Raw genomic sequence first — 25,225 nt, 5'->3', positions numbered from 1 at the left:
GAACTTTAATAGCGCCGACTATTTGTTCGCAACCGATACAAATGAGTTACACGTTTGCAGCACCTGTTACTGTCCTTCAAAGTAGTCGCCAGCTTTGTGTTGAACCCATGGCCAGCGATGTGGAAAGCGTAGTATACCAAAGTTTTAAACATGGATGCTTGCTTCAGTAACCGTTTCTAAATTAAGATCGAAACAAATGAGCCCTCAGTCACTATTAAATTTAGCCTTATCGACCAGGTTGCAACCTGTGGCTGTACAGGTACGAGCAGACCATAGTGGCTCGCCGTCACGCATTCCTTTTTATATATTTTTTGACTAAAGCCCTTCTGACCTGTTAACTATTTTATATTTGACATTTTATTACTGCCTCTGTCTTTCATTGTTAGTCAGTATTTACACTTTTTATATAAAAAACTTTTTCTCCTATAAATATGTAACTGTGTTATAGGCCATTTTAATTGTTTTAATTCTGATGAAGGCCCTCTGAGAAGTGTTGAAAACCTGGTCAATAAGACTAAAATAATAGTGACCGAGGTCTCATTTGTTTCAATTTTTATTTTAGCATAGTATATCGTTAGCAGAACCTGTTCTGTTGGTGGTGCGAATGGAGCGGTCTGCTGCCTGTTGAATGTCTGGAACAGTTCTGAAGCGAATGCCATGAAGTGCTTCCTTCATCTCCGGAATCAAACACCGAGCGAGGTGGCGCAGTGGTTAGCACACTGGACTCGAATTCGGGAGGAGGACGGTTCAATTCCGCGTCCGGCCATCCTGATTTAGGTTTTCTGTGATTTTCCTAACTCCCTCCAGGCAAATGCCGGGATGGTTCCTTTGAAAGGGCACGGCCGACTTCCTTTCCCATCCTTACCTACTCAGATGAGACCGATGACTTCGCTGTTTGGTCTCCTCCCGCAACCAACCCAACCCGGAATCAAATCAAAGTCACAAGGACTCAAGTCCGGGGAGTATGAGGATGGTACAGTACTTTCCAGTCCCATAGACCGAACAGAGCAGCCACAGCTTGCGCCGTATGCGTCCGCGCATTGTCGTGCATAATGATGGGTGGGTAGCGCAGGAAGTGTCGCCGCTTCTTTCGCAAAGCTGGTCGCAGGTGATGCTCCAAAACCGAACAGTAATACTGTGCACTGACGGTCTACGGTGGAGGAACGTAATGCGTTAGGATAACACTGTAGTGTCACCGCCAGACATCACACTTGCTAGGTGGTAGCCTTTAAATCGGCTGCAGTCCGGTAGTACACACCGGACTCGCGTGTCGCCACTATCAATGATTGCAGACCGAGCGCCGCCACACGGCAGGTCTAGAGAGGCTTCCTAGCACTCGCCCCACTTGTACAGCCGTCTTTGTAGCGATGGTTCACTGACAAACTACGCTCTTATTTGCCGATATGATAGTTAGCACAGCCTTCAGCTACGTTATTTGCTACGACCATCACAATCGTACACGAGAATCACTATAACTTTGAACATATTGGGGCTTTTAAGCACTTTAAACTTTCGCGGCGACCCATAATGACGCCATGCATTGCATAGCCGTTTCAGTTTTGCCTCGTACGGTGTAGCCCATGTCTCATGCAGTGTTACGATACGGCGTAAGAAAGTCTCTCCTTCGCACTCATAGGGCTCCAAGTGCGCCTGAGCAGCGTCGTAACTTCTTCATTTCTGCATTTCCGTTAAGTCATTCGGAACCCATAGTGATGCAATTTTTCGCATGCCCAGGCGTTCCTTCAGGATGCGAAGCCTAGTTGTATGTGCTAATCCCGTTTCGTGGGAGAAGGGAGAAGACACGAATAGAATGGCGTCGATCACTGTCCACTAACGCGGCAACAGCATGCACTTCTTCAAAGACGCTAGGACGACCTGCCAGATGCATGAATGTCTGCCACAGATTGCCGACCATCGTTGAAGGCTTTTACTCAACGCGCCACTGCTCTGTGCGGCAATGACGATTCCCCGCAGACCTCTTGAAGACTTTGATGACACTGTCGTCCTGTACGACCTCTGGCATATTCAATCTTGATCCTACTCCGTTGTGCACGCTGCTGACGTAGGACGGGCGCGTCCATTCGCTCGGAGGTAAGGTAGGTATGTCAACAACGTGTGCAATCAGCGACAATAGTAGATTCCAGTGCATAATGTCTCCACAGCAGTGTTGTCACTATTTGAGTTTCAATATTACAGACAGGAAACAATCAGTAAGACCTGTTGAATTAGACGTGTGACTGTACTCCTGACAGCATCACTTTTTATTTCCATAGATCAGAGGACGGCGTACGTTTTGAAGTCGACCACTCTGGCAAGATCCAACACTTATTTCTCAAACAAAAGTCCTAATTAGCAGAACAATGATTCAAGCCCACCACACTCTGCAGAGAAGAGCTAAGTAAGCAATGTGCACTGAGCAGAATATAGTCGCAGCAATGTAACACAGTTCACGAGCGGCGTAGTAGATTCGTCCCCAATGCTCGGTGGCTCATTTACACAGTAGAACCGCACATAGGTGCAGCGAGCGAGCGCGCGCGCGTGCGCACACACACACACACACACACACACACACACACACACGTACACGTGTTATTTCGGTGGCACAAAACCGGCTTAAGTCCTCGTGTCTCCCGGAAAGCTGGCGCCCACGCTGTACCCACGCAAATGTGGAAGCGTCGCGTTTGCTCACAGTTCCGCGTCGGCGCAGCAGAGAGGAAGCCGTCCCTCTCTTTGTCTCTCTCGACCCACCCTCGCTTCTCTTCCTCCCGCCACCATCTGTTTCTCTGTCTCTGTCGTTCTCTCCTTTTTTCTCTCTCTGTGTTCGACCCCTTCTTCTATGACATTGACTCTGTACTTTGGCTCTACTGTCAATACTCGTTCCTCTCAGTCTCTTTTTATTATTTTTTAATCCCAGATATCTAATTCCTACCCAGATTTTAACACTAACTTAGGAATTAAGAGCAATGGGTGACAGGTTAGAAAAATTACCAGTGTACAATAAAACTGGATCACATCAACTTTCCAATCGACATTGTCACTAAAATAAGAAAACTGCATGCAAGCGACTGACTTTTTTTGTTTTCATAAGTGGATATAAGGAAATTTACTATCTTCCGAAAAGTAAATGAGAAATGAAGTGCATGAAATACCTACCTGAAAGTAGCAAAAACCTGTTGTACTCGAGTGAACTATTCTGTAGTTGGATAGAAAAAGAGGAGGAAGTTGTAAATAAAATCCAATCTCCATAGTTTAAAACTACTCATTTGGATTAAATTAATATATATCAGAAGGTAGTCTTCAAGGACATTTATAATTCATAACAATTTAATTATGTCTCCTTCAGCACTATGACCAGAGTTAATCCATGACATATGAAATTCTAAATACCCCGTTACGTGCATTACGTTGTTCTTTGTGTCGCAGACAGTCATCAAGGAATATATTAAAAACACTTTTTTAAAGAAATAATTTAGGCAGTCAATCTTTAAATTTCTTACTGTACAACAGCTTTACTCACAGTCACGGTCGAGTGTCATTTGATCTGGCTGCAGCGGATTTCGTTACCTTAATCAACTTCAGATTCTTATACTATCCGTATTTTCCTCTTACATTCCTTAATCACTCAAGGGACGGCGTCATGCAACGCAGTCCACAAACTGGCACTGTAGCTTCTGGTGGTATTCGAAGTTTAATATGGCTGCCTTAAAACGTTGGAGGTACTGAACCTGGCCACTGGCGGCCTAGTTATACGTGAATGTTAATGAGAATAAAGTTACTCCACAATAACTGACGATTTCTTTGGCTACCATCCTATGGCCGCTCACGTGTGGTCCTTATTTCTGGCCGGCGTAGCTCCTTCTACGTTCGCCTTAATGGTTTTAATTTTGACAGACAAAATCTTATGATTACGCTTTTTTATTGTTTTAACTTTTAATCTGTGACATGGTCAGTGTTTGGCTCTCAAAATAATTTATTTTTTTTTGTTCTGAAGAATATTCCATTACTGGAATCGAAACCTAGGTAAACGAGTAAAAATTACCTTGCAACTGAAGGCTGAAAATATTGTTTATTTTCTGTACAAAAACTATTATTTGTTGATCATTGTTTGAATTTTTCTACGTATTTTCGGAGTGACAGATCACGACTCAATCATCGCATATCGTTGTGGAGCATCCTTAAATCCCAACAGCCATACTGACTTACAATTATATATTTTTCATGATAATTGAAACATTGTTACATAAGCTTTTGTTATAAATAGCATAAACTACAATTTAGGTAAGCTTGTGCTGTTAATAATGACGTCTTATTTGAATCAATTTAAGTCTTTTACAATTCTGTCCATTCTATATTGTGCTAATGAAATACGACACAAGATTGGGAGCATCAAGCTAAATGTATAACCTTCGCTTCATGTCCATGTAGTCTTATAAATTTCGTAATATATTCCGGAAAAGGAAGATGTTTGCTTTCTTGTCTAATACAACTGATTAGAAAACGTGAGAAGTATCGCAGTAGAAAATTGCAAATCTTTTTCTAAATAACACCTCACTCTACATCCATGGATTGGTAGGACAGCGTTTCCGATTAATGTACAGTTAAGTAGTTCCAGATGTAATATGTAATCTACTACTGTTTCTGGCTACTAAGCAAACACCTCATTTTCAAGTACACATTAAGTTGGTACTGAAATAATTGGTATCAGAGAACAATATATTCTGGTAGCGATTCCTCAATAAACGTAAAATATGTTTAGCACTAGCGTCTACTTTCGTATCATTGTTAGTAATGTTATTATATGACGTGTGCAAGAGAAAGCAGGCCATTGTAAGAAACCGAGGGTCTAAACCTGCGGTGAATCTCAGTACATATAAAAAATTTGAAGTCATGCGTACAGAGTCATTGGTGTTTTTGCCACACGTCTAAATTACGAATGTGTAATGAGGAGCAATGATGCTACGCATATTCCTCTATTCTTATTAATTTTAGTTGGGACTGATAAATTGGTACATCTGAAAGGATGGTCAATTGTTTGAATGGACATTAAGAGCGATTCGAATTAGCTGCTCCAAATAATTATGACACACAGTTCATCGAGAGACTTCCCAATTAACTGAAAACCTCTGCTGAATTTTGTAATCAAAAAACAACAAATGTTAGCTACAGGTGGAGCTATTGTCTTTTTGCCATGTCAAAACGTAAATACAGAGCTTAATTAGAGAAACAAACTTGTATTATCGATAAAACACTCGACCTCTCGTAAAGGAAACAAATTTTTTAATGCAATAGCCTTTTGTTTCGGTTTAGCCACAGAAAAAAGGAAAATAAGCCAGTAATTTCATTTGTATGGACACATAATTGTATAATACAATTAATACTGCTGTTAGTAAATTCGACTTTGATACTAAACGTCCAGTGAAATTAATAATCAAAATATAAATATATACCCACCAAGCTCTTTCATTTAATTTCCATCATTTCTCGACTTCTTTTTCGCAGTTTTGTTACATTTTGCGCAGTGAAAATGTATAATGAAGTGCACTTGAATTGTAGGAAAATTCTACTGCAGAAGTATTCATTCCACGCATCACAGTGCGTTATAATAGCCAACACGACGTGATTCACTTCCCTACTAATGTCTAGATGTCACTATCGAAAAATTAAATTCATAGATAACACTTTAATAAATATTAACAGATTGGTAACTGTGGCCGGCCGCGGTGGCCGTGCGGTTCTGGCGCTGCAGTCCGGAACCGCGGGGCTGCCTCGGGCATGGGTGTGTGTGATGTCCTTAGGTTAGTTAGGTTTAAGTAGTTCTAAGTTCTAGGGGACTTGTGACCTAAGATGTTGAGTCCCATAGTGCTCAGAGCCATTTGAACCATTTTTGTAACTGTGAATTGCTGCTACATATCGTGCAAACTACAGTTACGTTACTGAATAACTACCATCAGCTGGAGAGTACATCAGTAGTTTTGAACAGAGCCGTTGAAATCAAAGCCAACTGTACCAAAACGTCGGCCAATATTAACACAACAGGAAGTTTCACTCATCGATAGAAATATAAGAACTATAGTATCTTTAGCAGGACAAAAAGACACTGGAGATTCCAACAGCTCATAGTATGTACTGTATACATATTTGAAGTATGTGAGGGGAACTACCAACAAACACTTTTCAAGCAAACAGCTATACATTTAATGACGCCATATAAGGATTACGTAAATGTGAGCGTTGCTTGCACGTGTTGCAACAGAATAAGATGGAATTAGAAACTACAGGAATAGTAAATCCATTATTACAAAGTAATATTTTCCTTAATAACTATATGTAAGGAGATATACCTGTTTTACTGACAACTCAGGATAGTACCGGCACTACCTATTCTCAGTTAGACAAATCCGCCACAGATGCAACCACAGTAGTCAGTAGGCAGCGCTGAAGCCAGTCAACACAGACGAGCAGAGACGCCAGATCGTGCATTGCGCGTTTTGTTTGGTGTTCGAATCCTCATGAAGCTACCGGCAGGTCACGTGAGAACTACGTTGTATGGAAGGCCTCAAATGCCAGCCTAGTGTAGTATGACTAGAGTTGCCAAAAAGCGTGTGCAGTATCGCAGCCTATGCAAATTTTATTACTATACACACAGCCGTATCCGACCAACACATGCAGTGGCCCTCGAATTGTACCCAGGAGTGTGCTACAACTCGCTGGCTTCGCTTACGTTAATAGGGAAATACATTAATGTTCACCATTTACAGAACTAACGTTACCACAATAAAATAGCAAATTATGCGAATTATAACAAACACAATCACAAAATTCCTGGTAAGATAACCACCGACAAAACACAGCGATGCAATAACATAATACATGCTGTAAGCAGAAAGTGATCAAAATATAAAATAATTTGAATGGTGTCTCTACTACATCTACGTGATTAGGTTGCTATTTACAATAAAGTTCCTGGCAGAGGGTTCAATGAACCACCTTAAAGCTGTCTCTCTACCGTTCCACTCTCCAACGGCACTTGGGAAAAATGAGCACCTAAATTCTTGCGTGAGAGCCCTAATTTCTCTTATTTGATCGTGATGATCATTCCTCCCTAAGTAGGTGGGTGCCAACAGAATGTTTTCGCAATCGGAGGAGGAAACTGCTGATTGAAATTTCATGAGAAGATCCCATCGCAACGAAGTAAGCCTTCATGTTAATGATTGCCGCTCTAATTCACGTATCATGTCTGTGACACTATCTCTCCTACATCGCGGTAATACAAAATGAGCTGCCCTTCGTTGTACTTTGTCGATGTCATCCGTCAGTCCCACCTGATGCGGATTACACATAGCACAGCAATACTCCATAATAGGGCGGACAAGTGTGGTGTAAGCACTCCCTTTAGTAGACATGTTGCACCTTCTGAGTGTCCTGCTAATGAATCGAAGTCTTTGGTTTGCTCTATTCACAATATTATCAATGTGATCGTTCCCATTTAGGTTATTTGTAATTGTAATCCCTAATTATTTAGTTGAATTTACAGCCTTCAGATCTGTGTGACTTATCGCGTAATCAAAATTTAGCTGATTTCATTTGGTACTCATGTGAATAACTTGTTCTTGCTCAACGATTGAAACGAATAAAAATCTGATACAGTACCAACAGCAGGAAATTCATACATGTCCTCGCAAAGAAAATTCAATTCCTTTTTATAATATCTCCATTCAGAAAATCGAAAAGTACTGCTCGCAAAAATAAACATATAAAACAGAAAAGAAACTGTATTTACACATGTATAGATAGCAAATAGGAGAATAAAACTGACATGCGACAGCATTACTATCTTCGTTCCTTACAGGAACATTCGCAGGAGACACGTACAAAAACACCAGTCTGGAGCAATGAATGAAGAAGCAGAGGATACATGCTGAGAAAATTCACTATCAATGAGTAATGCAGAAACGTCTTTCTGTGCGTGTCGTCTTTAAGTGGCGTTACGGCACTGGGTCTATAAAAAGAAAAACTGAACTACAAAAAAACAAACGTCACGTCCAGTACTGATCTAAATTTGGTACATGTTTGAAAACAGCAATAAATGTTTGAAACAACTCGTAATGCAGACGAATAAACCTAAGCGGTATAGTACTTTATTACTTAAAACATTTATTGGCCTATAAGACTATGATTTCTACAATGGTTCACGTTTTACCTTCATATCTGTCTTCTTATAGAGACTGTACAGAGAATATAAACTGTATCCTGGCAAAGAAAAATGTTTTAGAAGAAGAGAAATTTGTTAACGTCGAATATAAATATAAGTGTCAGGATCTCTTTTCTGAAGGTATTTGGAGTGTAGCCTTGTACAGAAGTGAAACATGGACGGCAAGCAATTCAGACAAGGAGAGAATAAAAACTTTTGAAATGTGGTGTTACAGAAAAATTCTTAAAATTAGATAGGTGGTTAGCGAACTAATTAGCATTTCTTTGTTCTTTTTCTTGAGTTGTCCGTCTTCTGACTGGTTTGATGCGGACCACCACAAATTCCTCTCCAGTGTCAAACTCTTCGTCTCGGAGTAGCACTTGCAACCCACGTCTTCAATTATTTGCTGGATATACCCCAATCTCTGTCTTCCTCTACAATTTTTCCCTCTACAGTTCCATCTAGTGGCATTGAAGTCAATGCCTAATGCCTAGACAGATGTCTTGTCATCCTGTCCCTTCAACCTGTCAGTGTTTTCTACACATCCCTTTCCTCTCCGACTCTGTGCAGAACCTCCAAGTTCGTTATCTTAACAGTCCACCTAATTTTCATCATTTTATGTAGCACCACATCTCAAATGCTTAGATTCTCGTCCGTTCCGGTTTTCTCACTGTCCATGTTTCACTACCAAACAATGCTGTGCACCAGACGTACATTCTCAGAAATTTGCTCCTCAAATTAAGACCTATGTTTGATACTAGTAGACTTCTCTTGGCCTGGAATGCCCTTTGTGCCAGTGCTAATCTGCTTATTTTATCCTTCTTCCTCTGTCCGTCATAGTTTACTTCGCTGCCTATGTAGCAGAATTATTTAACTTCCTCTACTGATGTTAAGTTTCTCTCTGTTCTCTTTTCTGCTGCTTCTCATTGCTTTTGTCTTTCTTCGACTTACTCTCAATCCATATCCTATACTCACTACACTGTTCATTCTATTCAACAGATCATGTAAAATTTCTTTACTTTCTCTCAGGATAGCAATGCCATTACGCATCGTATCACTGAAACCCTTTCACCTTGAAATTAAATCCCATTACTGAAACTTTCTTGTATTTCCATCATTGATTCTTCCATGTACAGATTGAACTGCGGGGCGAAAGATTACATCCCTGTCTTATACACTTTTTAATCCGTACACTTCGAGCTTGGTCGTCCAGGTACTTAACGGAAATGTGGAGTGAAAACATTTGTGTCATAGCTTCACGAAAAGAAGGGTCGAGTTTAAAGTATACTTTTTTAGACAGCCGGTGTTTATTAATGGAGGGAAGTTTGGTTGCTAACAGTTGCAGAAAGAGACCAAGTGATCAGTACAGTAATTACGTTTAAATCGGTTGGTGTTGAATTTGTGTTATTCGGAGATGAAGAGGCTTGCACAGGATAGAACGCGGTGACCTCCATCAAACCAATCCTTGCGCTGAAGACTGTAACTACTATCTTCTTTTTATGATCTTTTTGGAAACCCCATTCTTCTTGCAGGGATTCCATAATATCTGTTGTCCAGTTAACTGATAAAACATTTATTACACGTGCTCTCTCATTTAGAAGTATTTTTCGGACTAATGATCTCACTATAACGTTATCGTACGCAGTGTAAGTGTATTTTCACATAAAAATGTAACGTTGCGACACATTTGTTTCCTGTGATTGCACTACTTTTGAATTTTTTTGCGCTCCCTATTGATTACACTCCTACGTCCTGTATGCTGTTTGATGGTTTTTGAATTCTGAGGATACTTTCAGGCACAAATTACAGAATTATTTCAGTCACATGTGGTGCCATAGTTTTTCTTGTCTATAGCGGCTTTATTTGTTTTGCATAATGTTATGTTCATCTGAAACGTTCTATGATCGTGTGACTGAGTATAATTGTAGGATGAAAATTTCGTATGCAGTCTGTGAACTTTAAATGGTAACTATTACATCATTATATCGTTGGCATACTACGAATAGATTAAAACTGAAGAAACTGCAAAAATCTGGGAATTTAAGGAGGTGGGACCTGGATAGACTGACTAAACCAGAGGTAGTAAAGAGTTTCAGGAAGAGCGTAAGGGAACAAATGGCAGGAATGGGGGAAAGAAATACAGTAGAAGAAGAATGGGTAGCATTGGGGGATGAAGTAGTGAAGGGAGCAGAGGATCAAGTAGGTAAAAAGACGAGAGCTAGTAGAAATCCTTGGGTAACAGAAAAAATATTGAATTTAATTGATGAAAGGAGAAAATATAAAAACGTAGTAAATGAAGCAGGCAAAAAGTAATACAAACGTCTCAAAAATGAGATCGACAGGAAGTGCAAAATGGCTAAGCAGGGTTGGCTAGAGGATAAATGTAAGGATGTAGAGGCTTATCTCACTAGGGGTAAGATACATACTGCCTACAGGAAAATTAAAAAGACCTTTGGAGAAAATCGAACCACTTGCATGAATATCAAGAGCTCAGATGGAAACCCAGTTCTAAGCAAAGAAGGTAAAGCAGAAAGGTGGAAGGAGTATATAGAGGGTCTATACAAGGGCGATGTAATTGAGGACAACGTTATAGAAATGGAAGAGGATGTAGATGAAGCTGGAATGGGAGGTATGATACCAGTGAAGGGTTCGACAGAGCACTGAAAGACCTGAGTCGAAACAAGGCCCTGTGAGTGGACAACATTCCATTAGAACTACTGACGGCCTTGGGAGAGCCAGTCCTGACAAAACTCTACCATCTGGTGGGCAAGATGTATGAGACAGGCAAAGTAACATCAGACTTCAAGAAGAATATAATAATCCCAATCCCAAAGAAAGCAGGTGTTGACAGATGTGAAAATTGCCGAACTATCAGTTTAATAACACACAGCTGCAAAATACTAACGCGAATTCTTTACAGACAAATGGAAAACTAGTAGAAGCAGACCATGGGGAAGATCAGTTTGGATTCCGTAGAAATATTGGAACAAGGGAGGCAATACTGACCCTACGGCTTATCTTAGAAGCTAGAATAAGGAAAGACAAACCTACGTTTCTAGCATTTGTAGACTTAGAGAAAGCTTTTGACAATGTTGACTGGAATACTCTCTTTCAAATTCTGAAGGCGGCAGGGGTAAAATACAGGGAGCGAAAGGCTATTTACAATTTTATATAGAAACCAAATTGCAGTTATAAGAGTTGAGGGGCATGAGAGGGAAGCAATGGTTGCGAAGGGAGTGAGACAGGGTTGTAGCCTCTCCCCGATGTTATTCAATCTGTATATCGAGCATGCAGTGAAGGAAACAAAAGAAAAATTCGGAGTAGGTATTAAAATCCATGGAGAAGAAATAAAAACTTCGAGGTTCGCCGATGACATTGTAATTCTGTCAGAGACAGCAAAAGACTTGGAAGAGAAGTTGAAGGGAAGGGATGGGGTCTTGAAGGGAGGTTATAAGATGAACATCAACAAAAGCAAAATGAGGATAATGGAATGTAGTCGAATTACGTCGGGTGATGCTGAGGGCCTTAGATTAGGAAATTAGACACTTAAACTAGTAAAGGAGTTTTGCTATTTGGGGAGCAAAATAACTGATGATGGTCGAAGTAGAGAGGATATAAACTATAGACTGGCAATGGCAAAGAAAGCGTTTCTGAAGCAGAGAAATTTGTTAACATCGAGTATAGATTTAAGTGTCAGGAAGTTGTTTCTGAAAGTATTTGTATGGAGTGTAGCCATGTATGATAGTGTAACATGGACGATAAATAGTTTAGACAAGAAGAGAATAGAGGCTTTCGAAATGTGGTGCTACAGAATAATGTTGGAGATTAAGTGGGTAGATCACGTAACTAATGAGGAGGTGTTGAATAGGATTGGGGAGAAGAGAAGTTTGTGGCACAACTTGACTAGAAGAAGGGATCGGTTGGTAGGACATGTTCTGAGGCATCAAGGGATCACCAATTTAGTATTGGAGGACAGCGTGGTGGGTAAGAATCGTAGAGGGAGATCAAAAGATGAATACACCAAGCAGATTCAGAAGGATGTAGGTTGCAGTAGGTACTGGGAGATGAAGAAGCTTGCACAGGATAGAGTAGCACGGAGAGCTGCATCAAGACCATAACAACAACAACAACACTACGAGGCACGAAACGTTTAACGTCACTGTTGATAAAGAACATAGTTCTGTAAACTGTGACACCATTCACTGCACTCCAGACATTATATTCCAAACGTTCGATATATTATTACGTACTGTTACGTGCCATCACTTACTTCAGTGATGTGATCAAAAATCTTAGCACAACCATGCAGCAGCTATCAATCACGTTAGTGAACAATAGTTTTCCACTGCAATACGAATGGGTAATTTCTCAAAACGTGTTTGGTAGTAAAGTTTGACACATGGATGACTGCAGAACAAGCCGTCCCTCTGTCTGACAGATTACTGACACGATATGTATATTATTATTTTATAATGATTCGCTGCAGTTGGTGGGAGCTAGCGTATTGTCGTGCCGGAGCGTCTAGTGCATTTTTGGATCTGCTGGCACTGTAGTTGACTCGAGTAACTCACTGGAATACGTTTTTGGATGGTGTGAAGTACAGTTTACGTACAGCTCTCAAAGTATGACTAATAGATTAGACACACATATCGTACAGTTGCAGAGTTGAATTTTTCACGCATTAAGTTGCAGAAAACACAACTTAGATAATAAATTTTCATTGAATCCACGAAGGAATAATGTAATTTAAGCTCATTGCAACTGGAGACGGTATATAAAGGGGAATGATAATCTAAATCATGGGGGACTGGGCCACATTAGTATTGTAAGGAACAGAAAAGAAAGTTATGGCAGAACCTGGGCTTTGTATTAGGGATCAGAGAGGAGAATGCGTTCTACAATAACTTTTAGCCTCTAACAGTGAAAAAGACTGTACAAAATAATTAAAGAAAGAGGTACACTTGGGAAATACCCGGAGATACACTTGGGAAATACCCGGAGACACGGATCAGAGATTCCAAAATCTGATGTTGGGTTGTAAAGCGTACCCAAGTACAAATAAAAACTCGTATTACAATTTAGTGCTGATAAAGAATAGACTGACCTTTAAGATAATCGTGTGGATAAATCAGTGTGCAAACATGGAAGTTACTGAAACGAGGGATGATTACCTACATTTGGAGTTTTCCAAGGCTGTAGATAGATAACAAATACTAAAGTTGGCAGTAAAGTTTAAGGGAAATAGACTTTCTAAACAGGACGATCACACCAGTTGGGCAAAAATATATGGGTATTAAAAACGAAGTACCTTGGGTAATTTAAGAAATATTTCAATTAATCAACGAAAGTAGCAAGTAAATTTTTTTCATAAAACGACAGAAATACTTAAATACAAGTCACTTAAGATTGAAACAAAAATAAGAAGTCCTGGGTAGCTAAAGCGAAATGTCTCCATGAAAATCGCTAAGAAATCGAAACTGAAATAGCCTTCATGTTTCAGCACATTGTAAAATCAGTTTTCGGTGAAGTTAAAAACAAGGGACTCAAGTGTGAGAGCTATCCCAAAATCAGCTTAATAGCTCAGCATCCAAGTTCCTGACAAGAATAGTACACATGTGAATGGAAAAGAAAACTTAGGATCTGTTGGATGACGATAAATCAGACTTTCGACATGTAAGATAAAAAGAGGGAAGCAATTCGGAAGTTTTAGTTGATAATGGACACAGGAGACATTCATACGCTTTGTCGATCTAGAAAATTTTTCGGCGATGTAAAATTCTCAGAGAAGCAGAAGACTACTACAGGGAAAGCCGGATAATATACAATATATCCAAGAACCAAGAGTTAATGTTAAGAATGGAGGACCAAGAACGAAGTTCTCAGATTTATAAAAATTGTAGCACAGTGACGCACTGATTCAGCCCTACCGGTCAATCAGAATAGCGAAGAAACAATAAGGAAAATAAATGACATTCAAGTGTAGGGAAATGATGAAAAAGATAATGTTAGGAGATGGAATTTACTATCCACAGCGAAAGTGAAGAAGAACCATCTGACGTGTTGAATTGAATGAGAAGCCTAATGAGGACACACTATGGACTGAGGAAAAACCAGAGAATCGAAGGTAATGAGTTGCAGCAGTATCGGAAATTAGATAAGCGATAAAATTAAGCTCAAAATTGATGAAAAAGTAGTCATAGTAAAAGAAATATCTTGCCTAAGAAGCAAAATAACACATGACGGACGAAAAAAAGGCATAAATACCAGAGTGCCACAGCAAAATGCACGTTCCTGGCCAAAGGAACCCAGTAGTATCACAGACAGACCTTAAACTAAGGAGGATATTTCTGAGAATGTGCCTTTGGAGTACAGCATTGTATGTTGGTGAATCATGGGTACTGGGAAAATGTGACACTCGAGAATGATTTTGAAAATTATGTGGAGTGATAAGGAGTGATTGGGATACCCGCTGAATCGGCCAACAAACAACTAATTGTAGAACACTGTCAAGAAGAAGCAACATGACGGTATGACAGGCCAATTTCAGAGAAAAGCTTCCTTGGTACAAGAGCCAGGTTTAGAGGGTAAAAATGTAGGGAAAAATACTGGAATACAACCATTAAAAAACTAAAGGTGTGTAGTACAAGCGAAATCTGAGATGAAGATGTCGGAAGAGTGAAGTTTATTGCCGTGCCGCATCAAACCAGTTACAGTTACATCCAAACTCCATAACGGTATTCCGATGAAAAGCCATATCATTGTAGACACACATTTTTAAGAACGGTGCCATGTAAATGTGTGATGTGATATTAACAGTAAATGATAACAGCCAAACAGTTTCAGGATAAAGATTTATTGAAATCTTTGACCACGGTTTCGGTATATCTAAACATACGCTCATCAGAAGTAAAAATACACCTGAACAGGAAGACACCTCCATTAGCAAAGAACTTAGGAACGTAACTGAAATAGAAGAAAAAACCAACACTTATAGCTTTATGTAACCATGAAAATTACTAAAGTATTACAAACACAAAAACTTTTAGTCACTTACTAAAATTTCATCTGGCAGTGGAGATGGATAAAACAGTTGTGCCAAAGGCGTTGTCTGTAGTTAAAATTAAAATATCATCTCCATCTGTACAGCATAATTATGAAGAGAAAGTCGATACGAACACGCTACATTATCAGTACCTAGTCTGTGAACTAGCGTGAAGAGGGTGTTGAATCACTAGGGCAGAGAGTTTCACCGAGGGAGGGCACTTGTAGCATGCGCGACACAAGTGGTTGAAGTGGCTCTGAGCACTATGGGGCTTAACATATGAGGTCATTAGTCCCCTAGAACTTAGAACTACTTAAACGTAACTAATCTAAGAACATCACACACATCCATGCCCGAGGCAGGATTCGAACCTGCGACCGTAGCGGTCGCGCGGTTCCAGACTGAAGCGCCTAGAACCGCTCTGACACTCGCGCACATTAAAACCAAGGGATATATATCCAGAATGAGATTTTCACTCTGCAGCGGAGTGTGCGCCGATATGAAACTTCCTGGAAGATTAAAACTGTGTGCCCGGCCGAGACTCGAACTCGGGACCTTTGCCTTTCGCGGGCAAGTGCTCTACCAACTGAGCTACCGAAGCACGACTCACGTCCGGTACTCACAGCTTTACTGGCAGAAGTAAAGCTGTGAGTACCGGACGTGAGTCGTGCTTCGGTACCTCAGTTGGTGAGCACTTGCCCGCGAAAGGCAAAGGTCCCGAGTTCGAGTCTCGGTCGGGCACATAGTTTTAATCTGCCATGAAGTTTCAAGGGATATATACTCATGCGCGTCAAAATTTTAAAGGTTGTGGTAATTCAAACCCTCTTTCTTAATAAATAAAACATATCAGAACCATTTAAAACTATAATAGAAAATATGAAAAATGTCCTAATGTAAAGCAGGCGAAGCGTGCGCTAAAGAACACATCTAAAGAGAGAGGGCACTAGTGTTATGCAGGAGAATCTCGCGCAATTTAAAGACTAGGATACATTATAGTCAGTTGATTTGGGCTGTTGTACACTCCTGGAAATTGAAATAAGAACATATTGAATTCATTGTCCCAGGAAGGGAAGCTTTATTGACACATTCCTGGGGTCAGATACATCACATGATCACACTGACAGAACCACAGGCACGTAGACACAGGCAACAGAGCATGCACAATGTCGGCACTAGTACAGTGTATATCCACCTTTCGCAGCAATGCAGGCTGCTATTCTCCCATGGAGACGATCGTAGAGATGCTGGATGTAGTCCTGTGGAACGGCTTGCCATGCCATTTCCACCTTGCGCCTCAGTTGGACCAGCGTTCGTGCTGGACGTGCAGACCGCGTGAGACGACGCTTCATCCAGTCCCAAACATGCTCAATGGGGGACAGATCCGGAGATCTTGCTGGCCAGGGTAGTTGACTTACACCTTCTAGAGCACGTTGGGTGGCACGGGATACATGCGGACGTGCATTGTCCTGTCGGAACAGAAAGTTCCCTTGCCGGTCTAGGAATGGTAGAACGATGGGTTCGATGACGGTTTGGATGTACCGTGCACTATTCAGTGTCCCCTCGACGATCACCAGAGGTGTACGGCCAGTGTAGGAGATCGCTCCCCACACCATGATGCCGGGTGTTGGCCCTGTGTGCCTCGGTCGTATGCAGTCCTGATTGTGGCGCTCACCTGCACGGCGCCAAACACGCATACTACCATCATTGGCACCATGGCAGAAGCGACTCTCATCGCTGAAGACGACACGTCTCCATTCGTCCCTCCTGTAGCGTAGTTAGAAGAGGCTCCTTAAGGCTACTAAGACGTACACGGTGCTCCTGTATGACGGATCACATTCACATTCTAGTCTTAAGGTGACCCATCATCCAAACCTAACACTCCCCGGACGATGGATCGGTAGAAATGGTCACTTTTTTGGCCACAACGTCCCAGATCTTACCATTTTAGAAGTTTGACTTTGAAAGGAAATTTCTGCCTAGAAACAGAAAAAAAGGTAAATTTTCCATTAGGATTATGAGTAGTTTTGCCCCAGTAAAATTACGACTAGATGGCTTGAGAAGAGCTACGCGATATGTTAACAAAGTAATTCGGAAATGTACTGCAGCGGGGGGTGGAATCATTTGCTTTTCTTAACGTATTATCTGCGTATTTGCATTATATTTTAACAGCTTTACACCTACATCCAACACAAATTGTACACATGTTATATGGGATGTTTGACGGAAATTGCTTCATACTCCCACTTTCTGTAACATTTACTATTCTTCCTTAAACATCCTGTATCGTAAACTCGAATACACTGAAGTACGAGCATGGAGAACACATTTCATGCTTACTTATTTCTTTGTGTGTTTTTGGGTACTTGCATTGTTTAATTCATATATCGGGCGTATTATAGTATCTGACAGTTGTTGCATCGCGCTTTAGTGTTTACTTGGTAGATTCTTACTTAAATTGCGTGTGAGTTTCGTATAGGAGGTGCAATTTCGAGTTACTGTAATCGTAAATTCAGCAGATTGTAGCGCAGTCTTTAGGCATTTGTACAATTAGTTGATACATTCTTTGCGTGTTTCGCTTGCGTTATCTAGGCACGGACTCGTGTTTCAGTAACTGTTGTTCAACATCAATTAGAATGGACAGAGACTGCGATTGCTGTGTTCGGATGAGGGCTGACTTGGCATCCCTTCGCTCACAGCTGCAAGCGGCACTGACTTCAGTCGCGCAGCTTGAGGCTGTTGCCAATAGGCATCACTGTGGGGAGCCGGACTTGGGTATCACGGGGATGTCAACCTCGTCCCGTCTGTCCCCAGATCGGTCTGCCGCCGTGGTTGCCGCGGTTGCTGCCCGCAGTGGAGATGAGCCCTCGCCTGCGGTTGATTGGGAGGTCGTTCCAAGGCGTGGCAGGCAGCGAAAGGCGTCTCCGGAGGCTGATCAGAAAGCCTTCCCTGTGTGTCTGACAAACCGGTTTCAGGCACTGTCTCTGGCCAGATGCAGCTGCCTGCCATGTTTCAGAGGATCATTCTCAGCCTTCAAGGTCCGGGCAATCGCCGAGGTTGGGCTTACTGGTAGTTGGGAGCTCCAATGTTAGCCGCGTAATAGGGCCCCTATAGGGATACGGCGACTAAGGAGGGGAAGAAATCCAATGTGCACTCGGTGTGCATTCAGGGAGGAGTCATTCCTGATGTGGGAAGGGTCCTTCCGGATGCCATGAAGAGCACAGGGTGCAGCCAGCTGCAGGTGGTGGCACATGTCGGCACTAATGACGTGTGTCGCTTTGGATCTGAGGAAATTCTCTCTGGATTCCAGCGGCTATCTGATTTGGTGAAGGCTGCCGGACTTGCTTACGAGATGAAGGCAGAGCTCACCATCTGCAGCATCGTCGACAGAACCGACTGTGGACCTTTGGTGCAGAGCCGGGTGGAGGGTCTGAATCAGTGGCTCAGACGGTTTTGCGACCGTGTTGGCTGCAGATTCCTTGATTTGCGCCATAGGGTGGTTGGGTTTCGGGTTCCGCTGAATAGGTAAGGAGTTCACTACACTCAGCTGGCGGCTACACGGGTAGCGGAGGCTGTGTAGCGTGGTCTGGGCGGTTTTTGAGGTTAGAAGGCCTCGGGAAAGTACGGGGTGGGCTGCAATGTCATAGGGTGCATGGCAAATACAGGACGTGCTTGGATCAAGGAACAGTCGGAATTATAGCTGTAAATTGTTGTAGTTGCGCTGTAAAAGTCCCTGAGCTTCAAGCGCTAATAGAAAATACAGAAGCTGAAATCGTTATAGGTACAGAAAGCTGGCTAAAGCCTGAAATAAGTTCTGCAGAAATTTTTACGAAGTCTCAGACGATGTTCAGGAAAGATAGATTAGGCAGAATTGGTGGTGGAGTGTTTATGTCTGTCAGTAGTGGTTTATCTTGTAGTGAAGTCGAAGTAGATACTCCGTGCTAATTGGTATGGGTGGAGGTTATACTTAACAGCCGAATTAAGTTAATAATTGGCTCCTTCTACCGACCCCCAGACTCCGATGATACAGTTGCAGAACAGTTCAGAGAGAGTTTGAGTCTCGTAACAAATAAATACCCCACTCATACGGTTATAGTTGGTGGGGACTTCAACCTACCCTCGGTATGTTGGCAAAAATACTTGTTCAAAACCGGTGGTAGGCAGAAAACATCTTCCGAGATTGTCCTAAATGCTTTCTCCGAAAATTATTTCGAGCAGTTAGTCCACGAACCCACGCGAATTGTAAATGGTTGCGAAAACACACTTGAACTCTTAGCCACAAACAATCCAGAGCTGATAGAGAGCATCATGACTGATACAGGGATTAGTGATCACAAGGTCGTAGTAGCTAGGCTCAATACAGTTTCTTCCAAATCCATCAGAAGCAAACGCAAAATAATTTTATTTAGAAAAGCGGAAGCCCGAAGATGGGCTAAAATTTACACACGCACGAAATTTGGCACGTACTTCGATGCGAGATGCCTTTAATAGGTTCCACAACGAAACATTGTCTCGAAATTTGGTAGAAAATCTGAAGAAATTCTGGTCGTATGTAAAGTACACAAGCGGCAAGACGCAGTCAATACCTTCGCTGCGCAGTGCCGATGGTACTGTTACCGACGACTGTGCCGCTAAAGCGGAGTTATTGAACGCAGTTTTCCGAAATTCCTTCACCAGGGAAGACGAATGGAATATTCCAGAATTTGAAACACGAACATCTGCTACCATGAGTTTCTTAGAAGTAGATACCTTAATGGTTGCGAAGCAACTCAAAACGCTTGATACGGGCAAGTCTTCAGGTCCAGATTGTATACCGATTAGGTTCCTTTCAGATTACGCTGATACTATAGCTCCCTACTTAGCACTCATATACAACCGCTCGCTCACCGATAGATCTGTACCTACAGATTGGAAAATTGTGCAGGTCGCACCAGTGTTTAAGAAGTGTAGTAGGAGTAATCCATCTAACTACAGACCTATATCATTGACGTCGGTTTGCAGTAGGGTTTTGGAGCATGTACTGTATTCAAACATTATGAATCACCTCGAAGGGAACGATCTATTGACACGTAATCAGCATGGCTTCAAAAAACATCGCTCTTGTGCAACGCAACTAGCTCTTTATTCGCACGAAGTAATGGCCGCTATCGACAGGGGATCTCAAGTTGATTCCATATTTCTAGATTTCCGGAAAGCTTTTGACACCGTTCCTCACAAGCGACTTCTAATCAACTTGCGGAGCTATGGGGTATCATCTCAGTTGTGCGAGTGGATTCGTGATTTCCTGTCAGGAAGGTCGCAGTTCGTAGTTATAGACGGCAAATCATCAAGTAAAACTGAAGCGATATCAGGTGTTCCCCAGGGAAGCGTCCTGGGACCTCTGCTGTTCCTGATCTATATAAATGACCTGAGTGACAATCTGAGCAGTTTTCTTAGATTGTTCGCAGATGATGCTGTAATTTACCGTTTAGTAAGGTCATCCGAAGACCAGTATCAGTTGCAAAGCGATTTACAAAAGATTGCTGTATGGTGTGTCAGGTGGCAGTTGACGCTAAATAACGAAAAGTGTGAGATGATCCACATGAGTTCCAAAAGAAATCCGTTGGAATTAGATTACTCGATAAATAGTACAATTTTCAAGGCTGTCAATTCAACTAAGTACCAGGGTGTTAAAATTACGAACAACTTCAGTTGGAAGGACCACATAGATAATATTGTGGGGAAGGCTAGCCAAAGGTTGCGTTTCATTGGCAGGACACTTAGAAGATGCAACAAGTCCACTAAAGAGACAGCTAACACTACTCTCTTTCGTCCTCTGTTAGAATATTGCTGCGCGGTGTGGGATCCTTACCAGGTGGGATTGACGGAGGACATCGAAAGGGTGCAAAAAAGGGCAGCTCGTTTTGTATTATCACGTAATAGGGGAGAGAGTGTGGCAGATATGATACACGAGTTGGGATGGAAGTCATTACAGCAAAGACGTTTTTCGTCGCGGCGAGACCTTTTTACGAAATTTCAGTCACCAACTTTCTCTTCCGAATGCGAAAATATTTTGTTGCGCCCAACCTACATAGGTAGGAATGATCATCAAAATAAAATAAAGGAAATCAGAGCTAGAACAGAAAGGTTTAGGTGTTCGTTTTTCCCGCGCGCTGTTAGGGAGTGGAATAGTAGAGAGATAGTATGATTGTGGTTCGATGAACCCTCTGCCAAGCACTTAAATGTGAATTGCAGAATAGTCATGTAGATGTAGATGTAGAAGGCTCACCGACACAGGAAATTTCACTCACTTGAAGAGGAGCTTACATGTTTGGTACATAATAATTTGTAAATAATGGGCGCACAGTAACAGGCAGATTCCGTGACAACGTACCTCAATGGTGGATGATGTCAAAGATAGCATAAGGAGTAAAAAAGTAACTCACTCGAAGAGGTTTTCGTTATTTGAAGACATTAAATGGCATATGGTCAACGAAATGTGAAGGTATAGGCGGATTTCCCTAAAAGTAGTAATTCTACTACTGTTGTTCTCTCAAAGTGCAAACGTTTTATCAGACAGTAGGACCAGGTTTTAAATATTGTTTCTGTTGGAGTTGCTCGTACAGAAATCTCATCGCTGAGAAGATTTAAATAATTGCAGAAGGATTTTAAAAAGAAATTTGCCTTTTCCAATTAAGGCCATCATATTTTCATTAGGGGTAACTGCAGGATAATGCGAGAGATTATGTGTCGCTGGATTCATGCACAGAATATAGTTAAACGTTACGAAGAGAAATGAATTGGGACGAACTTATAAAAAGAGTTTAGGAAAGGAAAATGGAAGGTTTGTATGCAGGAAAAATGTTGGAGTCGTGAAGAACATTTGAGAGGAATACGTCTGAAGGAGCCAAACATAAGTGCGATACATCCTTAAGTATTGCGTGGGTGTTGGACATCCTGTAGATTGGATTATAGCAGGTAGAAGGCGGCAGAGACGTGCTGCTGGATTTGAAACTGGTGGGCCCAGTCAGTCAGAAAAGGCTTTGAATGCTTGTGTGACAGTTCTTGAAGGGAAAAAAGACGAACTTTTCACAAAACATTAAGTAGAAAGATTAATAGACGAATTATCCGTGTACTTTGTAAAATGATTGTAGTCATATGGCTGCAGTTGTGGAAGTAGTTACACGCAAATCAATGTAATTACAGTACTCGAAAGAAACATCAGCAAATTGATTAAGGAAGTATAAAATCTTTGCGTTCCTTTGGATAAATTTTACCCGAATTACGCGGAAGAACGTTACCTACCTACGAAATTTTATCTATAAATTGTGTACATTTCGCTAAACAGAATACGATGAATCTGATACGTTTTTGTAGCGGCAAATTTTCCAGGTTTCATTACAGCAACCCCAGTCAAGCGCTGATTTTCTGGTAAGGGAAGATTCTGTAAGATATATCTGATGTAAATATAAATTTATTACTAGAAGCAACAATGAAATGAAATCCCGTTATACCCGACGGTTAACATGTATCTAGCTTCGTAATGTGGGTAGGAGAGTTTTTAAAATGAAAGGTGAATCTGATTTATTGACTGCAGCAAAGAAGTAAGAAAGAACTTGTAACCTCATTGTAACAAAATAGTTAAAATTTTGATAATAATAATAAATAAGAAACAACATGACCTTGCTATTATGTGCTGCCCATGGAAATATTCCCAAGTTTTTACAACCAGAAGGTCTCTTAAAGACACCAGTCACCCACTGTAATACCGTGACTTACCGTTCATCAATCTGTGTGCCGTGTATTAGTGGGCATATTCAAAATAATCATTTTCGGCTACCAACATTACAAAACAGGAAAGTAATTTTTTATACAGTTAACTGTTGTACCGCTGTTCTCTAAAAGAATAATGAAGTAACGTCGTCTTTGAAATGCTACGGTGAATATTTTATGAGTGTTCGAGAGTCATCCTTGAGGCAAAAAGTGAAGTATGTCGGGACTTCATATGTCAAGTTGTGCAATGAGCAATAGTCTTCATAAACAGCAAGTATGAGGGAAAGGGATTGATATCTGTTAAAAGAGGTTTATGTGTCAATGGACTTCAGACACTGTATATCTTAAGTCTTTTGTCTCATATCTGAGGAATTTCTAAGCTGTTTATGACAGGAAAGATATCTACTGCAGTAGAAGAACTTAAAGGTATATTTCCCCAAGTTACTAAAATCAAATATCTTGTATCATTGATAACTTAAGATGGCCAAGTTACAAATGAGGTCAATTCGAGGACCAATTCCGTCAAGATGGATTAAGTGACGAACTACAAACGACGGAACTTGTGAACATCGGGATAGGAAAGAGCCAGAGACCATAGACTAAGCGCCTTGAGAGCAAAGACAGTTAGAAGAGCAGTGTTATTAGAGTGACTCATTTTTCCAAGTGATCTATTATAGAACGTTTTTACATGTTGCCAAAAAGTAAAAAATACATAAATAACTAAATAAAACCTGAGATAACCGTCTATAGAAAGAGACTGCGGCATCTATAGTGAAACTTATGGGATTCACACGATATCGGTAAAGGTTTCCAAATTTCCCTCATTCGGGACAAGAGAATTCAGAATGGAGACAACTGATCTACATAAGATTTTACTTCGTAACAGAAGCAACAAACGCAGGTTCCTACCAAGACAATTACAGACTCAGGCAGTTTATCAACAAGCAATAATTTACGCAAGGAGAAAAAGTGGGAAACACATAATCGCAAGAAAGAATTTAAGAACTGTGCTTGCTCTCCTGCGACGATTGTGCAGAGGAAGACGTCACTCCCCAAACATAAAATATATGACCTTCAATAGGACGTCAGCTTCCGCAGAATAATAGGATATTGTGGGTCTAAACCATAAATCTTTTCGCTAATAAAACCACTCAGTCTGTAGAAACAAGTTATATTTTGATCTGAACCACCTGTTCCCCATGTAGAGCTTCTGTCTGTGTGGAACAAAGAATTTGAGAATTCTTCGAGAATTAGGAAATTATTTTTTCTCTAACTAGCTGAGCGTTGCTTGGATATGAATTTATTCTAATTTTCTATTATTTCATCTCTTCTGTCTCCCATATCCTCTTTCCCCTTCATCTGGCCACATCCTTCATCCTCCCACTCTCTTTCCATCTTTACCTGCCACTCTGCCTGTCAATTTGCTCCTGCCTTATATCTCTCTCCATCTGCTCCTTCCCCTGTCCATTTTCTCTTCCTTCCTCTGTCCATCTACTCCTATCTCCTCTTCTGTCCACCGCATCCTCCCTTCTAAGTGCGTCTTCTCCCAAACGCACTCCAACCATTCCCTCCTCAGACCATCAATATCCATTTCCTTCCAATCTCCTGTCTTCCTCCTCCAACCCACGTTCTCTGTCCATCTCCTTCTCCGCCATCATGTTGTACATACTTTCCTCCCCCTGTCTCTGCTCCTCTCTTCCTCCCCCTCTCACTGTTCAACTCCTTCAACCCGTAACTGCAGTCCATCTCCTCTTGCCATTTATCTCTCCATCTCCCCCCCTCTCTCTCTCTCCATACCCTCTTCCGACTCCCTCTGCCCATCTCCTCCTCTTTGCCACACAGGGTAGCTCCATAGCCTGAGAAGCCTTGCCACTGTTCGAGCGACTCCCCCCGTTGTAGGTTCGGTCCCTCCCTCGGGCATGGGTGTGTGTATTGTCCTTAGCGTGAGTTGTTAGATTACGTAGTGTGTAAGCCTAAGGACGGATGACCTCAGCAGTTTGGTTCCTTAGGAACTTACCACAAATTTCCAATTTTTTCCTCCTCCTCCTCCTTTTCCCTGTCCAGAAATTTTCGCCCCTTTCTCTGTCCATCTCCTCTTGTCCCTCCTTCTCTCTCTGTCTCCTCTTCCCTCTGTCTCTCCTCCTTCCCCCTCACTACTTGTCCATCTCCTTCTCCTCCTCCTTTCTCCAAATTATCACCTTCACCCCAACAGGAGACTGCTAGTTCTTACCCGCACCCCATTT

The 25,225-nt window shown here is 41.5% G+C and overlaps 1 protein-coding gene and 1 non-coding gene across 2 annotated transcripts in view; one reads left to right on the top strand and one right to left on the bottom strand.

Annotated features, from left to right (window-relative positions):
* Positions 1-25,225, top strand: part of LOC126267794 (dopamine receptor 2-like) — a 625,121-nt gene that overhangs the window by 48,247 nt on the left and 551,649 nt on the right. The window lies entirely within an intron of this gene.
* Trnas-cga (transfer RNA serine (anticodon CGA)) lies at positions 15,761-15,835 on the bottom strand. Its single transcript has one exon. It is a non-coding gene; the product is annotated as a tRNA-Ser (tRNA).

The sequence above is a fragment of the Schistocerca gregaria genome, chromosome 4 (assembly GCF_023897955.1).
Source record: "Schistocerca gregaria isolate iqSchGreg1 chromosome 4, iqSchGreg1.2, whole genome shotgun sequence".
In the NCBI taxonomy this organism is placed as follows: domain Eukaryota; kingdom Metazoa; phylum Arthropoda; class Insecta; order Orthoptera; family Acrididae; genus Schistocerca; species Schistocerca gregaria.
Note: the sequence above shows the minus strand (reverse complement) of the source record. Positions and strands in the feature narration are given on the sequence as shown.